This window comes from Adiantum capillus-veneris, chromosome 27, assembly GCF_014529385.1.
Source record: "Adiantum capillus-veneris isolate H3 chromosome 27, ASM1452938v2, whole genome shotgun sequence".
Lineage (NCBI taxonomy): Eukaryota > Viridiplantae > Streptophyta > Polypodiopsida > Polypodiales > Pteridaceae > Adiantum > Adiantum capillus-veneris.
Window position 1 is genome coordinate 56369585 of NC_140957.1, and position 20647 is coordinate 56390231.

At 38.9% G+C, this 20647-nt stretch overlaps 1 pseudogene; it reads right to left on the bottom strand.

The window, feature by feature from the left end:
• Positions 1 to 1120: 1120 nt before the first annotated feature.
• On the bottom strand, positions 1121 to 19844 carry LOC147422023 (TMV resistance protein N-like; annotated as a pseudogene).
• Between the last annotated feature and the right edge of the window lie 803 nt (positions 19845 to 20647).

Below are 20647 nucleotides of genomic sequence, written 5' to 3' on the forward strand. Positions count from 1 at the left end.
AATTTGGAGGCTTGTTGTGACCAAGACACGAGAAATTGAGACATTTATTGTCTTCAAGGTCTGTACTATATTATTGTTGTGGTTGTTGATAAGTTCACAAAATTGGCATTTCATTCCACCATTAATCAAAACAATCTCTAGGGAGGGAGCAAGAAGCTTTATTTCTTTCTCTACATGTACTTGATTCTCAAGAGAAATATGATTCTCATATTGAGAAGCTTTTGGGGTACACTAGCAATTGACAAGATTTTTGGTGGTCTAATATATTGAATCTTATAATCATTTTTGTTTGGGTCACAAAAGTACTAGGATAAGCACTGCTGCAAATAGTACTTATTGTTAGAAACATCTCATACAAGATTCATATAAAACTCTCCGAAAACCAAAGCCACCTCGCCATCTTAGAATTGAAATCTTTGTAGGAATAGTACAGAAGTTTATATCGCAAACCTCCACCACCATCTATGTGAGAAGGATGACCACATCAATCTTTATCCCAAGTAGGTCATAGCCAAGACAATTTTGAATCACATATCATGAGTAATGATAATTTACAAGAAAGAAAGCTTGAAGGCCACTCATACCAAAAGTCAATAAGCAAAAGACCAAGTAAAAATGCAAGTACTAGCAAAGAAAGATAAAGCATTGCATGCTAAGCAAAAGTTTACATAAGAAGTAAGAAGTAAAGCTTGGTAAGGAAAGGAGCCGCATGAAACATTCAATTGCCAATTGCTTGTAAAACAAAACTACTAAAGCTGCAAAATAACAATGCATATATATATTGGAGCCACAATAAATGAAAAAAAGTATGAAACAGAGTTTGGCTAAAAGCACAAACTTAAAAAATTAGTTAAGAGAGGGGTTGTGTTGGCAAGATTTTGAAAGGACGTAGTCTAGTGGCAAATGTCATATCTGTTAGTTATGTAAGGAGTGTATATTAGTAGGCACGTTTACTTTATTTAATCGCAACCAAAACTGGAATGGAAACAGGAATTTACCTGCTGTAAAGCTTCTTTACTTAAGGTCCTGGCTCCCGAATACGCAACTGGTAAAGGCGTGTGAGATGCTTGAGATCTGGAAGGTTTCTCAGTGACTTGCACGAGCTCAAGGTAAGACTCATTTAAGACGTGAGGGTTGCGATGCCGGACACGTCCGTCAATGCAGTGCAGCCCCATATGTCGAGATGCAGTGCAGATGCAGGCGCTGCAAGCCAGGAAGCGCATGCAAACCCGGAATTCTTACCTGCACCCAAAAGAAAATCAAAACTCATTTCCACCCAAATTCCCTGAGCTCACGACACAGCTAGCAGTCTGATGCACATAAACATTCTTTCTCCATTGCATTCATTCTCTGGTGTCAATAACAATATTAAGCGCCACTTACAGCACATCTATATCTTACCAGCAGGGACACTCAGATATGTCGATGTCGGTCAGGTGCACATGTCCGAAACGAGGCCTTCCCAATATTGCTGATCATTGAATGACCTTTCTTTTCAAGTTGGATTGCTTTGAGCTTCATATACATGGGATGGCATTGTCCTTGGAAAAAGCAAGAAGTAGCAACACGCATTACCCTCGGACGTGCTGGTGGCATAGAATGCTCTCGGTTTGCCGGTTTGCTCAACATCTTCAATCTCTCTTGAAGTAGGCAACCCAGAACCTTGTTGCTTCTACCGGTTATCAATATTTTGCTTCCTGGTAGGTACTTCATTAGGATAATCCTTTTTGCGAAATCATAATTTAATTGGTGCTTTCCTTCTAGCTGATGGCCCCAAACATTGTCTATTGCGAGAAATACTTTATTCCTATGTAGCGCTGTGTAGGAGACCCAATGCCTGCACAATTACCTCAGTCAGAATGATCACAACTTAAGGTAGGATTGTGTACGCGTGCACGTTGTCGTGCTGTGACATGTACATAGTGGGAACGCATGCTACAAGATCTATCTTGTAACTTTTTAGATACATAATTATCTTTCCTATAATGTACATATGCATATTTAAGTATAATAATAAGCCTTCTGTCTCATCCTATTATTTTTCTCAAGGATAACCTATCTTTACTTTACCATCAGAAAATACTATGGAAAAAGCTCAATAGCTCCGCCTCTTTAACTTGGGGCAAAAAGCATTGATTCTTTATTTCTACTATTTCATTATCATCTCACACCCTAGCTAGATCCTATATCTAGGGTAAACTCCAATATATATATATTCTATGTATGTTTTATACTTTTCTTATATTTCTTTTTAAATAGCTAGTAGGAGGGAATCAAATCCTAGTGGGACACTAGGTGGCATTATTGCAAGCATGATTACAAAACTTTGTCAAGAAGTAATGTCATGCTTTCATATGGCATGAGGTGTCCTTTGGAATTAAATGAAAGTCTAAGCTAAGGGGACCACGGGAAGACTTTTGCTGCCGGAAATGGATCCTATTTTGATGATTTTTTAACACAAGTTTCCAATCAAAATTGGAAAATGATTTTAAAATGAAAATCGTAGCTAATGAGCTGAAGTTTCTGCCTATATTTTTAATTTTTTATTTGGAGCCACGGTTGAGGAAATATGATCAAAATACTGGACCCCAGTCTGCCCACATCATGCAAGGACAGCTCATTTCCAACTTTTCCAATTCCTATTCAAACTGTCTCCTCTCTTCTTGTGTAAACCCTTGGGGGTTCCCTTCACCTATAAAAGGGGACCTTTTCTTCCTTGAAAATAACTCAAGCATTCAAGCCATTGATGAGAGGAATTCTTGAGGGAGTGAGTAGTAATGCCTAATTGTACTTAGCCATTAACATAAGCCCAAGCCTACACTTTCTCCTAGCTAGAGGGAGACTAGCCATTCTTGCAACAAGCTAACCTTGGAAGATCAACTCTAATCAAAGAAGGCCTTGCACTTGGTGTATCAATCAAAGTGGAATTATCCACTCTTCTTCTCTCTCCATCAATAATGGTGCCGAAGGGTTTGTCAAGTAAGATGTGTTCTGCATTGATGTTTTTTTAATTTCTTGTTGTTTTCTTTTTCATCTCTAATCCGACATATATATATATATATAGATATATGTATCTAATCTCATCTCCTTAACCAAACCTATCTCTCTCATTCTTAGTAATTCATCCTCTCTGCAAATTCTAGGATCTCTTTTCTACAGGTACATCTCTCCTCGCAGTATCCTTATTGCCTACGGGCAAGAATAGGACTTGGGAGGGAAACTTTTCATGTATTCACTTCTCTCATATCTACATTTCTCACATACTATCCTAGATGAATAACCCACATGATGATCATTTCTATCGCTTTCACTATGTACGATCTATTATTATTAACGTATGGATTAGCCAAAAAATACACTTTCAACAACATATAGTGTTTCTCTTTGGCCCATAAAGGCTTAATGAAATACTTCTATCACGGGATCCCATCCTACTACCTCTCATAGACTATAAGTTTTCTTTTGATGTAAGCGTAGTTATCTTGCTATGAACCAAGAGGATTTGTACACACAATTAATCCCAATCACTAGACAAAATATATATATTATGGTAAGCACAAAACTACAATTCCAAAGAACAATTCATAGCCTATTTGGTCAGCCAAGATTGAATGCCATTAACTCATCTATTAACCCTTTCATGTTACCCATGATACGATATGACCATAGCCTTGATGTTTTCATTTTTGTGTTGTTTTGACATTCTCTTTTGTGTTCTTTCTTTGTGTGTGTGAGTATAAGAGAGAAAGAGTGAGTCTTCTTTGATTACACTTATTTCCAAACCCTAGTCTTCATGGCATCGATGGTTTAACTCCTTCATATAGTTTTTGTTGAGTTCTCTCATAGCCATAAGCCCGGTGCTTTCCTGGCAAGACCACAAATTTCTCGACATATTTTTGGTGAACCCGACGCGAAACTGCCAGGGTGAGATTTTGTGGGTAACCATGGGTGATCATGTTGAGCAACAAGGTATGCATTTGACCCAGCAACAATGCAAATGTTTCAAGCATTTGCAATGTTCATGCAACAACAACATGCCACTGAAAGAAGGGAGATTTCAGCAACGAAGGCCATACAAGCAGTCGTCAATAGAATGGATTAGTTCAATGGCAAAGATGTAACCAAGTACTTACGCGAGTATGTGAAGGAGATGGAGCTGCATCGCATGTGAGAAGGTGAGATGATTCAAAGCTTCGAGCTAGTTGTTGCTCCAGAAATTAGGGAGCATGTTAGGGCAATTAAAGATGGGCATGGGAGAAATTGGGAAGAACTCAAAGTAGCTTTAAAGGAGGAATATTTCATGGAGGACTTGGAGAGAGTGACCAAAAGGAAATTCTTAGAATGGGTAGTCAAGCCAAAGCAAGGACTATCAATAACAAAGCTACTTAGGAAATTTGAGCGGCGCTATGCACAACTCACCAGGATAGAAAGGGCCACACTAGATACAGAGAAGACAGATCTTTTCTTACAAGCTGCAGGTAAAGAGTTTCAAGAAAATTTGGAGCTTCTTCTTGAAGATAAAGATGCTGAGCAAGAACTAAAGACTGACTGGAATGAGGTTGAAGGTGCTGTCTCATTGCTTGCCAAACGACAAAGAAGAAGGGACAAGGTGGTATTAAACACTACAAGTCCTTCCACCTCAACTTCTGAAAAAATGGTAAAGCCTACTTTTATCGCTCCTAAGTTTGATGAGTCCATGCTAGATGAGCTTGTGAAGGGAATGCTTGACTTGAAGGTGAAGTTTGCAAAGCTTGAAGAAAAAGGCCAACCATCAGGGCCACTTCCTAGGCAAAGACAACAGCCCAAAGAAGGGTTTGTTAATAGATGTATTTGGTGTGATAGTACAGACCATGTAAGAAGGGATTGTGATGATTTTAGTGATGCTTTGTCAAAAGATGTTGTCTTTTTTAAGGATGGTAAAATTCACTTAAGAGAGACAGGTCTACCCTTGAGAACTAACTTTGGGAAGGGGGGAATGCAAACCTTAGTTGAAGATATGGCAACCAAGCATGCCACCTCTTCAGTTGAGGCAGCTACTTATGGAGTAAAAATTGAACATTTTTGTGATGAAGAGGTGAGTGACCATCATGGTCAAATTTGGCCAAATTTCATGCAATTAGCTAAAAAGGGAAAGCTTACAAGAGAGATTCTACATGAAGCAGGTGATTGCATACGTCTAGAAACAGGATGGAATGATCCAGTGGACTCATTGTCAGTGCATGTCTACATTACAAAATGCCAACAAAATGAGGCAATTGTAGAAGAGAAGCGCAGACGTGAGAATGCTGATGAAGGACCATCAAAAAGAGCTTCTAGAAGTGGGGGAAGAAGCGACTCAATGCCTTCTCAAACACCCTCAACACAAGGAGCATCTCCACCTAAAGTACTCATGCAGGAGTCTACAACAGGAAAGAAGAAAGAGCCAACGAAAGGTAAGACAAAAGGCCCAACTTATAAACTACAATCTGATATTGAGGTTGCTACAGATTTAAAGAAAGTCTTGGAGGAAAGGATCTTGAATAGCAAGATTGAGTTTACTCTGGGAGAAGTTCTTGGCATTGCAAAGAGTGAATTCCATGAGGAGATCATTGACATCATTAAGAGGAAAAGGCAAACCCTTGCTGAAGTTTCTCGTCCACAGGTTGAAGGGGAAACCTCAAAGACACAAGGGATGCAACTGCAAAATAAGGAGAATGATGGAGCTGTGGTAGGATGCTACCAATCTAGTGGGAGAGTGAAGCAAGTGCATTTCTCAAATGATGATGAAGAAGTTGAAGATATTCCTAGGAGCTACTATTCACGAAGTCACTGGGCAAGGGCTACTACAGAAACTTTGGTCAAGGTAGGTGATCTTGAAGAGCCATTTGTTGCCTTGATTGACCATGGTTCAGAAATAAACATAATGTCAAGAGAGTCTCTACAACAAGTGCAAATGGCCGATGGACACAGATCATGGCTGGATGGTAAAAGTGGCAAACAATTCATCCGGTGAATTGTATGCAGCATGTCCAGGTGTGAAGGTAACAATAGGTGATGTAAAGATTGACCAAAACTTCTTTGTACAGGATACATCTTCATATCATCTCATCCTTGGACAACCCTACATTGTGGGAGTTCGAATGGAAACAAAGGTAATGAACGATGGTTCAACATATGCTAGAATACGCAGCAAAGATGGTAAACGAGCTGTCCAATTTCTCACAGTCTATGTAAACCATGAAAGTAATCTTGACAACCTCAGAGAACATCCTCTACCAAAGGTAAGCAAAGAGTTTCATGATCATAGAGAAATGATGGGTTTTGGCCAAGTACCATTGTAAAGCGGGATTGCAGTGGTACAGAAAGAAAAAGGGTCTCGCCTGATCCAAAAATAGGTGAAACTTTTTCGATGAGCTCCTTGGTAACAAGGAATGGATCAATATGTTTTACAAAACTTGAAGATTTGAAGAGATGTGAGAGGCAATATGTGCATAATGTACAAATAGGCATGAAAAAGAGTGGGTTGCTAGAGCCTACTGAAAATGTTTTGGGTTTGTGTGAACAAGTTTCTTTTGTAGATACCATGGGTGAGCTTGATGCTATAATGGGGTCTAGTTTGCATCTTGAAAATGAAGTTGTGGAAGTTTTCTCTATGGAAATGTATCAAGTAATAGAAGCCTTTAAAGAAAGCCAAACAGTTGGCCATGAAGTCCATGTTGAAACTAAATACAAGAGTGTAGCAAAGAAGGTGAAACCAGTAGCTTCACCCTTACCACCCAACAATAGGGAAAAGATTGAGTAGGCTTCTTTACAACCAAGTTTGAGGAATCCTAAAAATATCGGGCATACCTTCACAAAGGAGTCTTTTCAAGAGTTGCAGATTGGTTGCGAGGAGTTTCTAACACAGGAGGAGACAAAGTGCTTCAAAGAAATGCTTTCAAAGCATGGTAAGGCTTTTGCATTTGAGCCACATGAGATAGGATGTGTTGATCCTTCTATTGTAGCTCCTATGGTAATTTTCACAATACCTCATGTGCCTTGGAATCTACGGCCTATTCCGGTTCCAAAGGCTCATTTGCCAAAGTTAGTAGAGCTACTGAATGAGAAAATCAAAATGGGAATCTTGGAGCCTTCTTGTGCTCCATACTCAAACAGGTGGTTCACAGCTCCGAAGAAGAATGGTTCTCTACGCTTCATCCAAGATATGCAACCAGTGAACAAGGTGACAATTAGAAATGTAGGTACAGGTCCAATTGTGGATGAGTTTGCAGAGGCATTTTCAGGGAGGGCAATCTACTCAATGGGGGATCTCTACTCAGGGTATGATCAATTTCAGCTTGCAATCGAAAGCAGAGACTTGACAACCATGAGGACACCTTTGGGTTTGGTAAGGATGTGTACCTTGCCACAGGGAGCAACCAACTCGGTTGCACATATGATGAATGGGATGAATAAGGTCTTATGTGACTTTATTCCTCAAATCACAATGCCTTTCATTGATGATTTGCCTATCAAAGGATGTGAAGAAAGTGACAAAGATGAAGCTTTGGATCTCAAGGGATGTCACAGGTTTGTGGTAAATCACATAAATGATTGTGATAAAATTTTGTCTAGGTTGGAAGAAGTGAATCTTACATTGTCAGGGAAAAAGTCTATGTTTGGTGTCAATGAAGTTCTTATTGTGGGGCACATGCGCGGGCCATATGGTAGGAAACCTTGTCCAACAAAGGTAGATGCCATCCAAAGAATGAAAGAAACGTGCACTAGTATCACTGAGGTTAGAAGGTTTCTGGGAGCATGTGTCTTCTATGTTATTTGGATTCCACATTATGCACATGTAGTTGATCCTCTTTATCAGCTGCTTAGAAAGAATCAGAAGTTTAAATGGACAGAAGCATATGTAAAATCCATGAAAAAGCTAAAGGAGTTGCTCCAGTCAGCAACAACTTTGAGAAAGGTAGACTATGAGTGTCAAAGGCCAGTGATTATGACAGTAGATACCAGTCCTATAGGGATTGGATGGGCAATAGGGCAAGATGACAAAGAAGGACACAGGTATGTGCTAAGGTTTGGAGCAAAGGTACAAAGTGCTCGCCAAAGAAACTATCCACAGATAAAGAGAGAGTTATGGGGTATGGTTACAGCCTTGAAAAGTGGGAAAGAGTACCTAATTGGTGCATGTGTGGTACTAGAAACAGATTGTCTACCACTTCTTGGGATGATTACAAGCTGCTCAACACCAGACATGGAGATATTGCGGTGGATTGCCTACATTAAGTCCTTAAATCCTGAGTTTAAGCACATTGCAGGTAAAGACAATACAGTGGCAGATATGCTATCAAGGGCAAGGTATGAAGATGAGTCACAAATGATTGACGAGGGAGATGATGTAGGCACAAAGTTCTATTCTATCTCTCATGTCAAACGTAACAATGTTTGCATGACTAATCTACTTGAATCATTCTTGAAAGAGCTTTATGAAGGTGATTGGCTTCTTATTGGAAGCTACTTGAGTACTCTAACAAAACAAGATGATTGGTCTGAACAAGAATTCAAGAGGATACGCAGGAAAGCATATGGGTACTTTTCGAGGGATGGTTACTTGTGGAAGCATCCTAAACAAAAGGGTGCTACACCACAACGGTGTCGTGCTGTGACACGTACATAGTGGGAACGCATGCTACAAGATCTATCTTGTAACTTTTTAGATACATAATTATCTTTCCTATAGTGTACATATGCATATTTAAGTATAATAATAAGCCTTCTATCTCATCCTATTATTTTTCTCAAGGGTAACCTATCCTTACTTTACCATCAGAAAATACTATGGGAAAAGCTCAATAGCTCCGCCTCTTTAACTTGGGGCAAAAAGCATTGATTCTTTATTTCTACTATTTCATTATCATCTTACACCCTAGCTAGATCCTATATCTAGGGTAAACTCCAATATATATATATTCTATGTATTTTTTATACTTTTCTTATATTTTTTTTTAAATAGCTACTAGGAGGGAATCAAATCCTAGTGGGACACTAGGTGGCATGATTTCAAAGATACACTTATTTTAATGCATTATTGGAAGCATGATTACAAAACTTTGTCAAGGAGCAATATCATGCTTTCATATGGCATGAGGTGTCCTTTGGAATTAAATGAAAGTCTAGGCTAAGGGGACCACGGGAAGACTTTTGCTGCCAGAAAGGGACCCTATTTTGATGAATTTTTTACACAAGGTTCCAATCCGAATTGGAAAATGATTTTAAAATGAAAATCGTAGCTAATGAGCTGACGTTTCTGCCCATATTTTTACGTTTTTATTTGAAGCCACGGTTGAGGAGATATGATCAAAATGCTGGACCCCAGTCTGCCCACATCATGCAGGGACAGCTCATTTCCAACTTTTCCAATTCCTATTCACACTGGCTCCTCTCTTCTTGTGTAAACCCTTGGGGGTTCCCTTCACCTATAAAAGGAAACCTCTTCTTCCTTGAAAAGGAACTTAAGCATTCAAGCCATTGATGAGAGGAATTCTTGAGGGAGTGAGTAGTAATGCCTAATTGTACTTAGCCATTAACATAAGCCTAAGCCTACACTTTCTCCTAGAGAAAGACTAGCCATCCTTGCATGCTATCCTTGGAAGATCAACTCTAATCAAAGAAGGGCGTGGACTTGGCGTATCAATCAAAGTTGAATTCTCCCCTCTTCTTCTCTCTCTATCAATAATGGTGCCAAAGGGTTTGTCAAGTAAGATGTGTTCTACATTGATGTTTTCTTGATTTCTTGTTGTTTTCATTTTCATCTCTAATCCAAAAAAAAAAAGATGTATCTAATCTCATCTCCTTAACCAAACCTATCTCTCTCACTCTTAGTAATTCATCCTCTTTACAAATTTTACGTTCTCCTTGCTACAGGTACATCTCTCCCCGCAGTATCCTTATTGCCTACGAGCAAGAATAGGGCTTGGGAGGGAAACTTCTCATCTCTTCACTTCTCTCATATCTACATTTCTCACATACAATCCTAGATGAATAACCCACATGATGATCATTTATATCGCTTTCACTCTGTACGATCTATTAGAATTAACGTATGGATTAGCCGTAAAATACACTTTTAACAGCGTATAGTGTTTCTCTTCGGCCCTGAAAGGCTCAATGAAATACTTCTATCACCGGATCCCATCATACTACCTCTCATAGACTATAATTTTTCTTTTGATGTAAGCGTAGTTATCTTGCTATGAACCAAGAGGATTTGTACACATAATTAATCCCAATCACTAGACAAAATATATATATTATGGTAAGCACAAAACTACAATTCCAAAGAACAATTCGTAGCCTATTTGGTCAGCCAAGATTGAATGTCATTAACTCATCTATTAACCCTTTCATATTACCCATGATACGATATGACCATAGCCTTGATTTTTTCATCTTCGTATTGTTTTGACATTCTCTTTTGTGTTCTTTCTTTGTGTGTGTGAGTGCAAGAGAGAAAGAGTGAGTCTTCTTTGATTGCACTTCTTTCCAAACCCTAGTCTTCATGGAATCTATGGTTTAACTCCTTCATATAGTTTTTGTTGAGTTCTCTCACAAACTCTCACAGCCATAATCTCGGTGCTTTCCTGGCAAGACCGCAAATTTCGCGACATATTTTTGGTGAGCCCGACGTGAACAAGCCGGGGTGAGAGTACATAAAGATGGCTAGCAAAGTGGAGCAGCTATATGCTGAAATGAAAGAACTTGCAGACAAATGCAAATGGCTTGAAGAAGAAGTCTGGATTTAAAAAGCGATTGAAAGCGCTATGCAATCCGTCTATAATGAGCTTAATATATTCGAAGGCTATGATCCAGAAGGATATCTTGAGTGATATGTGACAGAGATGAGGCTTCAAGCAATTCCAGAATCTCGGATGATTGCAGCATTTGTTGAACTTGTGAGCGATGATTTCAAGCACCAAGTTCAAGACTATGCAAATGTATATGCAAGCAACTGGGGTGAGTTTTCTACAGCTATAACACAGGTATGCTTGGAACATCAAGACCAAGAGATGGAGCGGAGTGGAAGTGGATGTGACCAGCTAGAGTTGGTGTCTCCTGTAAGCCATGAAAGTGTTAACACATCCATACAGGCTAATTTAGAAGCAGTAATAGATGCATATCTTTTGCAAGATGCAAATTTATTGTATGCAGATGAAGCAGACATAGTGGAAGATATTTATGCACGTTTGGGTCTTGTAACCTTCGTATCTCAAGATAATGACTCTCATGATGCTATCCAAGCGCTTGAAATGGCTCAAAGAGACTTAGAGGATGATGCAAACTCGTCGGCTATGATAGATGATTTGGACGCTCCTTTTGATTCGTTTGAAGATGCACATGAGTGTATATACAAGGATGAGGATGCTATGGTTTTGACAGAGGATGTGAAGGGAAAACATGTGGAAGACGGCTATATTAGTGATGTGCTACAATCTACTTTTGAGCAGATCCAGGAACTTTTACCAAGTTTAGAAGAGCCGGATACCTATGCTGAAGACATATACCAGGATGAAGAAGTCATTATCAATGCTTTCCTATGCGAGTTTGATGCATGTGGTACTACCCAAATGGATATGCCTAGCTGCGAAAGTGCTAATTTAGAGGGGTTGACTGGAAATATCTTCCTTTGTGAGTATAGCTCTGCTAGTAGCATTGCGGATTGTGAAGTACCTCAGCTAGACGAGGTGGAAGAAGAGGAGTGCATTGACAGAGTAATATGTATGTCTTGTACATATGGGGTAGCAGATGTGATGCAGATGACTCATGAAATTGTGCCTTATTTAGAGCTAGATGTGGCAAGCTTTCACAATTCCATGGTAGAGGAAGGAATGACATATGTAGATTCTCTGCATGAGGATTGGGGTTCTGCGGATGAAGCTATGAATCTTCAAGATTCACAAATCAAAGATAGAGAAGTGTTTGGTTATGCTATACAGGTTGAAGAGACATCAGAGGATAGAGTAGAAGAGCAAGAAACCTCTTGGGATATGGTCTGTGATTGGGGTGATATTTCTTATCTGTGTGAAGATGCAAATAAAGATTCTTTCCATAAAGTGCCTACTATACAGGGTTTCCTGCAGGTATGCAAACAATATCTGAGGCATAAAAGGGATTTAGGTCTTGTGTCACAGGGTATAAATTGCAAGAAGGTTTGTGAGCATCTATCTGCTATGGATAGGAAGGGTATACATGGTGATGCCTTGAAGCAAGAAGAGGATGCTAGCTCTATGCTGACACCAGAGTCGTGTAATGAAGAAGTGTTCTCCCTATATAAGTGGAGACATGATTCAGTTGAAGATAATTTAGCGATGGGTCAAAAAGGAAGAAGGGGTGAAGATATTGTGTTAGAGACTAACTCCAAGGAGGTTTTTGAGTAGTCGGTTACAAGTGACCGGGAGCATACCTACCAGGATGATTTGGAGAGGGAATTAAACACCATATTTGAGAGGTATGCAAAGTTTTATGATATAAAGCTGGAGAGGTATTTGGTAAAAGGTGAGAGAATTGATTAGAGGTTTACCATGCATATTTCTGAGGTTTCTCTCGGTGTTGAGAAAAGCTATCTAAAGGATTCTTTTGAGAATGAAGATGCAGATTCAGACTTCTATGCGAAAGAGGTACATATGGATTTAGAGGTTTGTGAGAAGGTTAAAGTGCAGTTTCAAAAATCTTTCAAGTATATTACCGGAAGCCTGGAAGTGTTTTTTGAAGAGGATGATGAGGAACTTATGTCTCTACTTCATGAAGATTTTGCCCATAATGGAGATTTGTTTCAAATGTTTTGGAGACAGATGTATATAACAATTCCTTCTGATCCGAGAGGAATTAAAAGATGCGGAGAATCTCAATGCTTAGTACAATACAAGTTTTTGAGTTACCCATATGATCCTGGAGGAGGTCATGGGATGACAGGGGATACAGTTGCTTTCACAAGTTACCATGAGGTTGGCACATGCCGGAGGATGTGCAGGTTTAGCGCGGGTGGATGTCGTGCTGTGACACGTACATAGTAGGAACGCATGCTACAAGATCTATCTTGTAACTTTTTAGATACATAATTATCTTTCCTATAGTGTACATATGCATATTTAAGTATAATAATAAGCCTTCTATCTCATCCTATTATTTTTCTCAAGGGTAACCTATCCTTACTTTACCATCAAAAAATACTATGGGAAAAGCTCAATAGCTCCGCCTCTTTAACTTGGGGCAAAAAGCATTGATTCTTTATTTCTACTATTTCATTATCATCTCACACCCTAGCTAAATCCTATATCTAGGGTAAACTCCAATATATATATATTCTATGTATTTTTTATACTTTTCTTATATTTTTTTTAAAATAGCTACTAGGAGGGAATCAAATCCTAGTGGGACACTAGGTGGCATGATTTCAAAGATACACTTATTTTAATGCATTATTGGAAGCATGATTACAAAACTTTGTCAAGGAGCAATATCATGCTTTCATATGGCATGAGGTGTCCTTTGGAATTAAATGAAAGTCTAGGCTAAGGGGACCACGGGAAGACTTTTGCTGCCAGAAAGGGACCCTATTTTGATGAATTTTTTACACAAGGTTCCAATCCGAATTGGAAAATGATTTTAAAATGCAAATCGTAGCTAATGAGCTGACGTTTCTGCCCATATTTTTACGTTTTTATTTGAAGCCATGGTTGAGGAGATATGATCAACATGCTGGACCCCAGTCTGCTGCCCACATCATGCAGGGACAGCTCATTTCCAACTTTTCCAATTCCTATTCACACTGGCTCCTCTCTTCTTGTGTAAACCCTTGGGGGTTCCCTTCACCTATAAAAGGAAACCTCTTCTTCCTTGAAAAGGAACTTAAGCATTCAAGCCATTGATGAGAGGAATTCTTGAGGGAGTGAGTAGTAATGCCTAATTGTACTTAGCCATTAACATAAGCCTAAGCCTACACTTTCTCCTAGAGAAAGACTAGCCATCCTTGCATGCTATCCTTGGAAGATCAACTCTAATCAAAGAAGGGCGTGGACTTGGCGTATCAATCAAAGTTGAATTCTCCCCTCTTCTTCTCTCTCTATCAATAATGGTGCCGAAGGGTTTGTCAAGTAAGATGTGTTCTACATTGATGTTTTCTTGATTTCTTGTTGTTTTCATTTTCATCTCTAATCCAAAAAAAAAAAGATGTATCTAATCTCATCTCCTTAACCAAACCTATCTCTCTCACTCTTAGTAATTCATCCTCTTTACAAATTTTACGTTCTCCTTGCTACAGGTACATCTCTCCCCGCAGTATCCTTATTGCCTACGAGCAAGAATAGGGCTTGGGAGGGAAACTTCTCATCTCTTCACTTCTCTCATATCTACATTTCTCACATACTATCCTAGATGAATAACCCACATGATGATCATTTCTATCGCTTTCACTCTGTACGATCTATTAGAATTAATGTATGGATTAGCCGTAAAATACACTTTTAACAGCGTATAGTGTTTCTCTTCGGCCCTGAAAGGCTCAATGAAATACTTCTATCACCGGATCCCATCATACTACCTCTCATAGACTATAATTTTTCTTTTGATGTAAGCGTAGTTATCTTGCTATGAACCAAGAGGATTTGTACACATAATTAATCCCAATCACTAGACAAAATATATATATTATGGTAAGCACAAAACTACAATTCCAAAGAACAATTCGTAGCCTATTTGGTCAGCCAAGATTGAATGTCATTAACTCATCTATTAACCCTTTCATATTACCCATGATACGATATGACCATAGCCTTGATTTTTTCATCTTCGTATTGTTTTGACATTCTCTTTTGTGTTCTTTCTTTGTGTGTGTGAGTGCAAGAGAGAAAGAGTGAGTCTTCTTTGATTGCACTTCTTTCCAAACCCTAGTCTTCATGGAATCTATGGTTTAACTCCTTCATATAGTTTTTGTTGAGTTCTCTCACAAACTCTCACAGCCATAAGCCCGGTGCTTTCCTGGCAAGACTGCAAATTTCTCGACAACGGGTTATATACAAAAAAGAGACTCAAGTAAAGCTCATGCAAGAGTTTCATGAGAGTCTATAGGCTGGACAGAGGGGTGTGTGGGTAACCTTCTCCAAGTTGAAAGAAAATAACTGGTGGAAGGGTATGTATAAAGATGTATCTCAGTTTGTAGAGTCATGTGTAACTTGTCAAATGTATTCAAATGTTCGACATCGTGATGGATTGCACCCTACATATCCACTAGCCATGCACTATAAATGGGTTGTGGATCTAGTCACAATGCCTTTAGGACTCTGGCAGATGAGATACTTGGTTCTTGCACGAGAAGACCTAACTAATCAGGTTGAAGGAAGAGCATTAAGACCTAAAACCACAGAAGCTGTGTGGAGATTCCTTCTTGATGAGGTGATTTGCCGTTATGGTTGTGTGGGAAAGATCACTTCAGATAGAGGTGAGCTGGATGCCGAAGAAGCAAGGGAGTTCTTTTCTAGATTAGGAATCAAGCTTTCTCTTACCACAGCTTACAACCCTGAAGGCAATGGAAAGAGTGAAAGAGAGCATTCTCCTATCATCAAAGCTTTGGCCAAGGCTTGTGAAGGAAGAGTTGGTGAGTGGCCAAAACTGTTACCATATGCTTTATGGGCTGATCGTACAACACATAGCTCAGTAATTGGATACATGCCCGCGGAGCTAATGTATGGTCAAAAGCCAGTGATGCCGATTGAAGATACAATTCCCACATGGAATGTACTACCTTTGCAAGAGGGGCTTAGCAGGGAAGATCTCCTTGCACTGCGTATAAGGCAACTACAGAGAAGACCTAGAGACATTGAAGCTGCAAAAGAACCACTCAAAAATGCAAGGTTGAAAAACAAGGACTACTTTGATAAGCGACATCGACTCAGGGGCAAAGAAATTGACAAAGGTGACTGGGTTTTAGTGTATGATAGTAGCCTTGATAACCAGCACACAGTCATGCGTAAGTTTTCAAAAAGATGGTTTGGACTGTATGTTGTAAAGCATGTGCAAGAAAATGCTGCTTACAGCTTGTCTGAACTAGATGGTACAGAAGTAAAGATTCCCATTGCAGGAAAAAGGATCAAAATGTTTAAGAGAAGAGGAGACAATGATCCAGAAGATGTTGATGAGGAGGAAGAGCAAACCACAGGTAAAGATCAAAGTGAAGATGAAGATTTGGAATCATCCAGTGAAGAAGAAAGCAACTAAGATGTACAAAAGGACTGATCTTACAAAGAAACAATGTGGCACATACCGGAGGATGTGCAGGTTTAGAGGGGGTGGATGTCGTGCTGTGACACGTACATAGTGGGAACGCATGCTACAAGATCTATCTTGTAACTTTTTAGATACATAATTATCTTTCCTATAATGTACATATGCGCATTTAAGTATAATAATAAGCCTTCTATCTCATCCTATTATTTTTCTCAAGGGTAACCTATCCTTACTTTACCATCAGAAAATACTATGGGAAAAGCTCAATAGCTCCGCCTCTTTAACTTGGGGCAAAAAGCATTGATTCTTTATTTCTACTATCTCATTATCATCTCACACCCTAGCTAGATCCTATATCTAGGGTAAACTCCAATATATATATATTCTATGTATTTTTTATACTTTTCTTATATTTCTTTTTAAATAGCTATTAGGAGGTAATCAAATCCTAGTGGGACACTAGGTGGCATGATTTCAAAGATACACTTATTTTAATGCATTATTGCAAGCATGATTACAAAACTTTGTCAAGAAGCAATGTCATGCTTTCATATGGCATGAGGTGTCCTTTGGAATTAAATGAAAGTCTAGGCTAAGGGGACCACGGGAAGACTTTTGCTGCCAAAAATGGATCCTATTTTGATGAATTTTTTACACAAGGTTCCAATCAGAATTGTAAAATGATTTTAAAATGAAAATCGTAGCTAATGATCTGAAGTTTCTGCCCATATTTTTACTTTTTTATTTGGAGCCACGGTTGAAGAAATATGATCAAAATATTGGACCCCAGTCTGCCCACATCATGCAGGGACAGCTCATTTCCAACTTTTCCAATTCCTATTCACATTGTCTCCTCTCTTCTTGTGTAAACCCTTGGGGGTTCCCTTCACCTATAAAAGGGGACCTTTTCTTCCTTGAAAATAACTTAAGCATTCAATCCATTGATGAGAGGAATTCTGGAGGGAGTGAGTAGTAATGCCTAATTGTACTTAGCCATTAACATAAGCCCAAGCCTACACTTTCTCCTAGCTAGAGGGAGACTAGCCATTCTTGCAACAAGCTAACCTTGGAAGATCAACTCTAATCAAAGAAGGCCTTGCACTTGGTGTATCAATCAAAGTGGAATTATCCACTCTTCTTCTCTCTCCATCAATAATGGTGCCGAAGGGTTTGTCAAGTAAGATGTGTTCTGCATTGATGTTTTTTTAATTTCTTGTTGTTTTCTTTTTCATCTCTAATCCGACATATATATATATATATAGATATATGTATCTAATCTCATCTCCTTAACCAAACCTATCTCTCTCATTCTTAGTAATTCATCCTCTCTGCAAATTCTAGGATCTCTTTTCTACAGGTACATCTCTCCTCGCAGTATCCTTATTGCCTACGGGCAAGAATAGGACTTGGGAGGGAAACTTTTCATGTATTCACTTCTCTCATATCTACATTTCTCACATACTATCCTAGATGAATAACCCACATGATGATCATTTCTATCGCTTTCACTCTGTATGATCTATTAGAAATAACGTATGGATTAGCCGAAAAATACACTTTCAACAACGTATAGTATTTCTCTTTGGCCCAGAAAGGCTTAATGAAATACTTCTATCACCGGATCCCATCATACTACCTCTCATAGACTATAATTTTTCTTTTGATGTAAGCGTAGTTATCTTGCTATGAACCAAGAGGATTTGTACACACAATTAATCCCAATCACTAGACAAAATATATATATTATGGTAAGCACAAAACTACAATTCCAAAGAACAATTCGTAGCCTATTTGGTCAGCCAAGATTGAATGCCATTAATTCATCTATTAACCCTTTCATATTACCCATGATACGATATGACCATAGCCTTGATGTTTTCATTTTCGTATTGTTTTGACATTCTCTTTTGTGCTCTTTCTTTGTGTGTGTGAGTGCAAGAGAGAAAGAGTGAGTCTTCTTTGATTACACTTCTTTCCAAACCCTAGTCTTCATGGCATCTATGGTTTAACTCCTTCATATAGTTTTTGTTGAGTTCTCTCACAAACTCTCACAGCCATAAGCCCGGTGCTTTCCTTGCAAGACCGCAAATTTCTCGACAACGCATGCGCGTGTGTTGTTTTCCTGGTATCTCATGTTGTAGTGAGCATGTTTGAGAAACATTGTGAAAGAGGTACATTGTCAATAATTTAGTGTAGCGTGATATCATTGGAAAACATGCTGTTGCTTAAGAATCGACTCTTATTTAATACTAATTATAAGAAGAATCAAAATGTGGTGGTATATGAGCGAAACTATGTTCCCTCTTTATTGATTTATGAATTCCCTGCATGACGATTAGTGCAAGAGAAAGTCACAACTAAGCTTTATGCCTATCGACCAACCTCATTAGCTCGTCCACATGATAGATCTTTGAGGAAGGACGCAGAATGACTTCAATATTATGCAAAAGTCGGTTCTCGACTTCATCATCGTTGGTGGCTAGCTCAATGGAGAAACATCTACCACGAAACTCGTCAAAGAAGAAATTGGACATCATCTTACACAGCTCTAGCTGTCTTTCCCGAGCCTCCGATTCCCATAACACCGATTGTTGTAACCCAATCAGCTGCCAATCTCTCTTGCTGGTTGAAGCTATTAGCAATCTTTTGCAGCCATGAATCTCAACATCATCGACTGCATTGAAGACGACAGTACACCTTCGACTGTGAAATTAAAAACCCAGTTCACCAATAGTGGAGTCTGAAAGAAGGAATCAGTAATCTGTACTTGTGCCATGCGTTCTCCCTCTTTTATATTGGCATCATCGCATAAGTATTTCCTGGGCAGAGGAAGAAGCAAATCATGGATGTTGGAAATGATCACATCGATGTAATCATATTCCCAGGAGTTTATGTCAAGGCCGATCTCGATTTCCCACCCATTAGATGACATGAACTTCTGCACATCTGACATTTTCTGTTGCCACATCTCTTCATTTTCTTTCCAGCATTTCTTCCAGCGAGTTAGGTTTTCAGGATATGTGAGATCCGCGGGTTGAAGCCTGTAAAAGAGTGAGTAGATCGGGCGATGATGCGAGATGAGGTGCTGAAGCTCTAGCATGGGCCAAAGGGTGGTAAGGTAGTCTTCAAAGAGGACAACTACGCCAATTTCACAAGCCTTGCAGGCTTGGAAGATGCAAGGCGGGTACTCGATGCCTGGGGGCAGCGAATGGGTGGAGTCCATGTCAAGTATCCGACGTGCCTAAGGGCTTGGTAGAGGTGAGTTACAAAACTAGGCTGCCCGGACACTACAAGTTTTAGACACTTTTACACCTATGAAAATTGAGTGTGAATATCACTTTTCTCACTCTACAGTGTGAATAACATTTTTTAGACTCAAAAAACTGCCATTCAAACGTAAATATTGTAGTTTTTACACATGAAAATTTTCTACATCTTTTTTTTTACACTGAAAAAATTACATATGCTTCTTTATAGCAATGAGAAAAAAAATTCTATGTAAATTTTGTGACTTTTTTATGTGTAAAAATTTACACGTTAAGCAAGTCCATGTGTTTTTTTTGCAATGAGTATATTTTCTTACCTTCTAGTAGCATTTCAAGGCTAATTTATTAATACGAATATAAACAGTGTGAATTTTTTTCACACATTCATAACCTTCATATATTTTCATCAAATATTTTCATATGCAAAAATTTGTCACTCTTATGTAAGTCCCACTTAAATAATTATAAGCAACTATCTTTCACAATAGCTATTTTTCTCACCATCTATCTTTTTTACTGAGGATCGTGTGTAAATACAACCTACAAACATACCACCACCCATATAACTGGAGGTCAAGAGCATGATTTTTTTCTCCTTCCAAGGTGGATGTTTAAGGTGGCTGCTGGTGCTTCCACTGTGGTTTCTCCGTGGAATGACGCCTCTCTTTATACCAATGGTTGTGCATATGTGCTTCTCATGCTATGCTCCACCACCATCTAGTAGCTTTGGGAAGGGCTTGACACATGCACAGATCTCTTGACACCATGTCAAAAGGGCTTCTACCTCAACCTGTGAATAGAGCGTATTTCGACATGATTTAAGTCGTCTTCACATTGCTTGATGATGTGGTAGAGAGCTTCAACATGACCTACTGTGGCTACCATAGGGTGGGACGTTGTTGGGGTGGTTGTCCACCATACGTGTGGGCAGTGTAGAGAGATAATAATGTTTAGGGATTAAATTAAACACCAAATTCAAGTCTTGCACGTCTATTTTTCATGGCTTGTGTTTTTTAATTCTAAATAATTACCACAAGAAATAATGACATATATATCTCTTCTTTGTCCACTTTTCATAGAGAGAGAGAGAGAGAGAGAGAGAGAGAGAGAGATGAAATGAAATGAAATGTTAT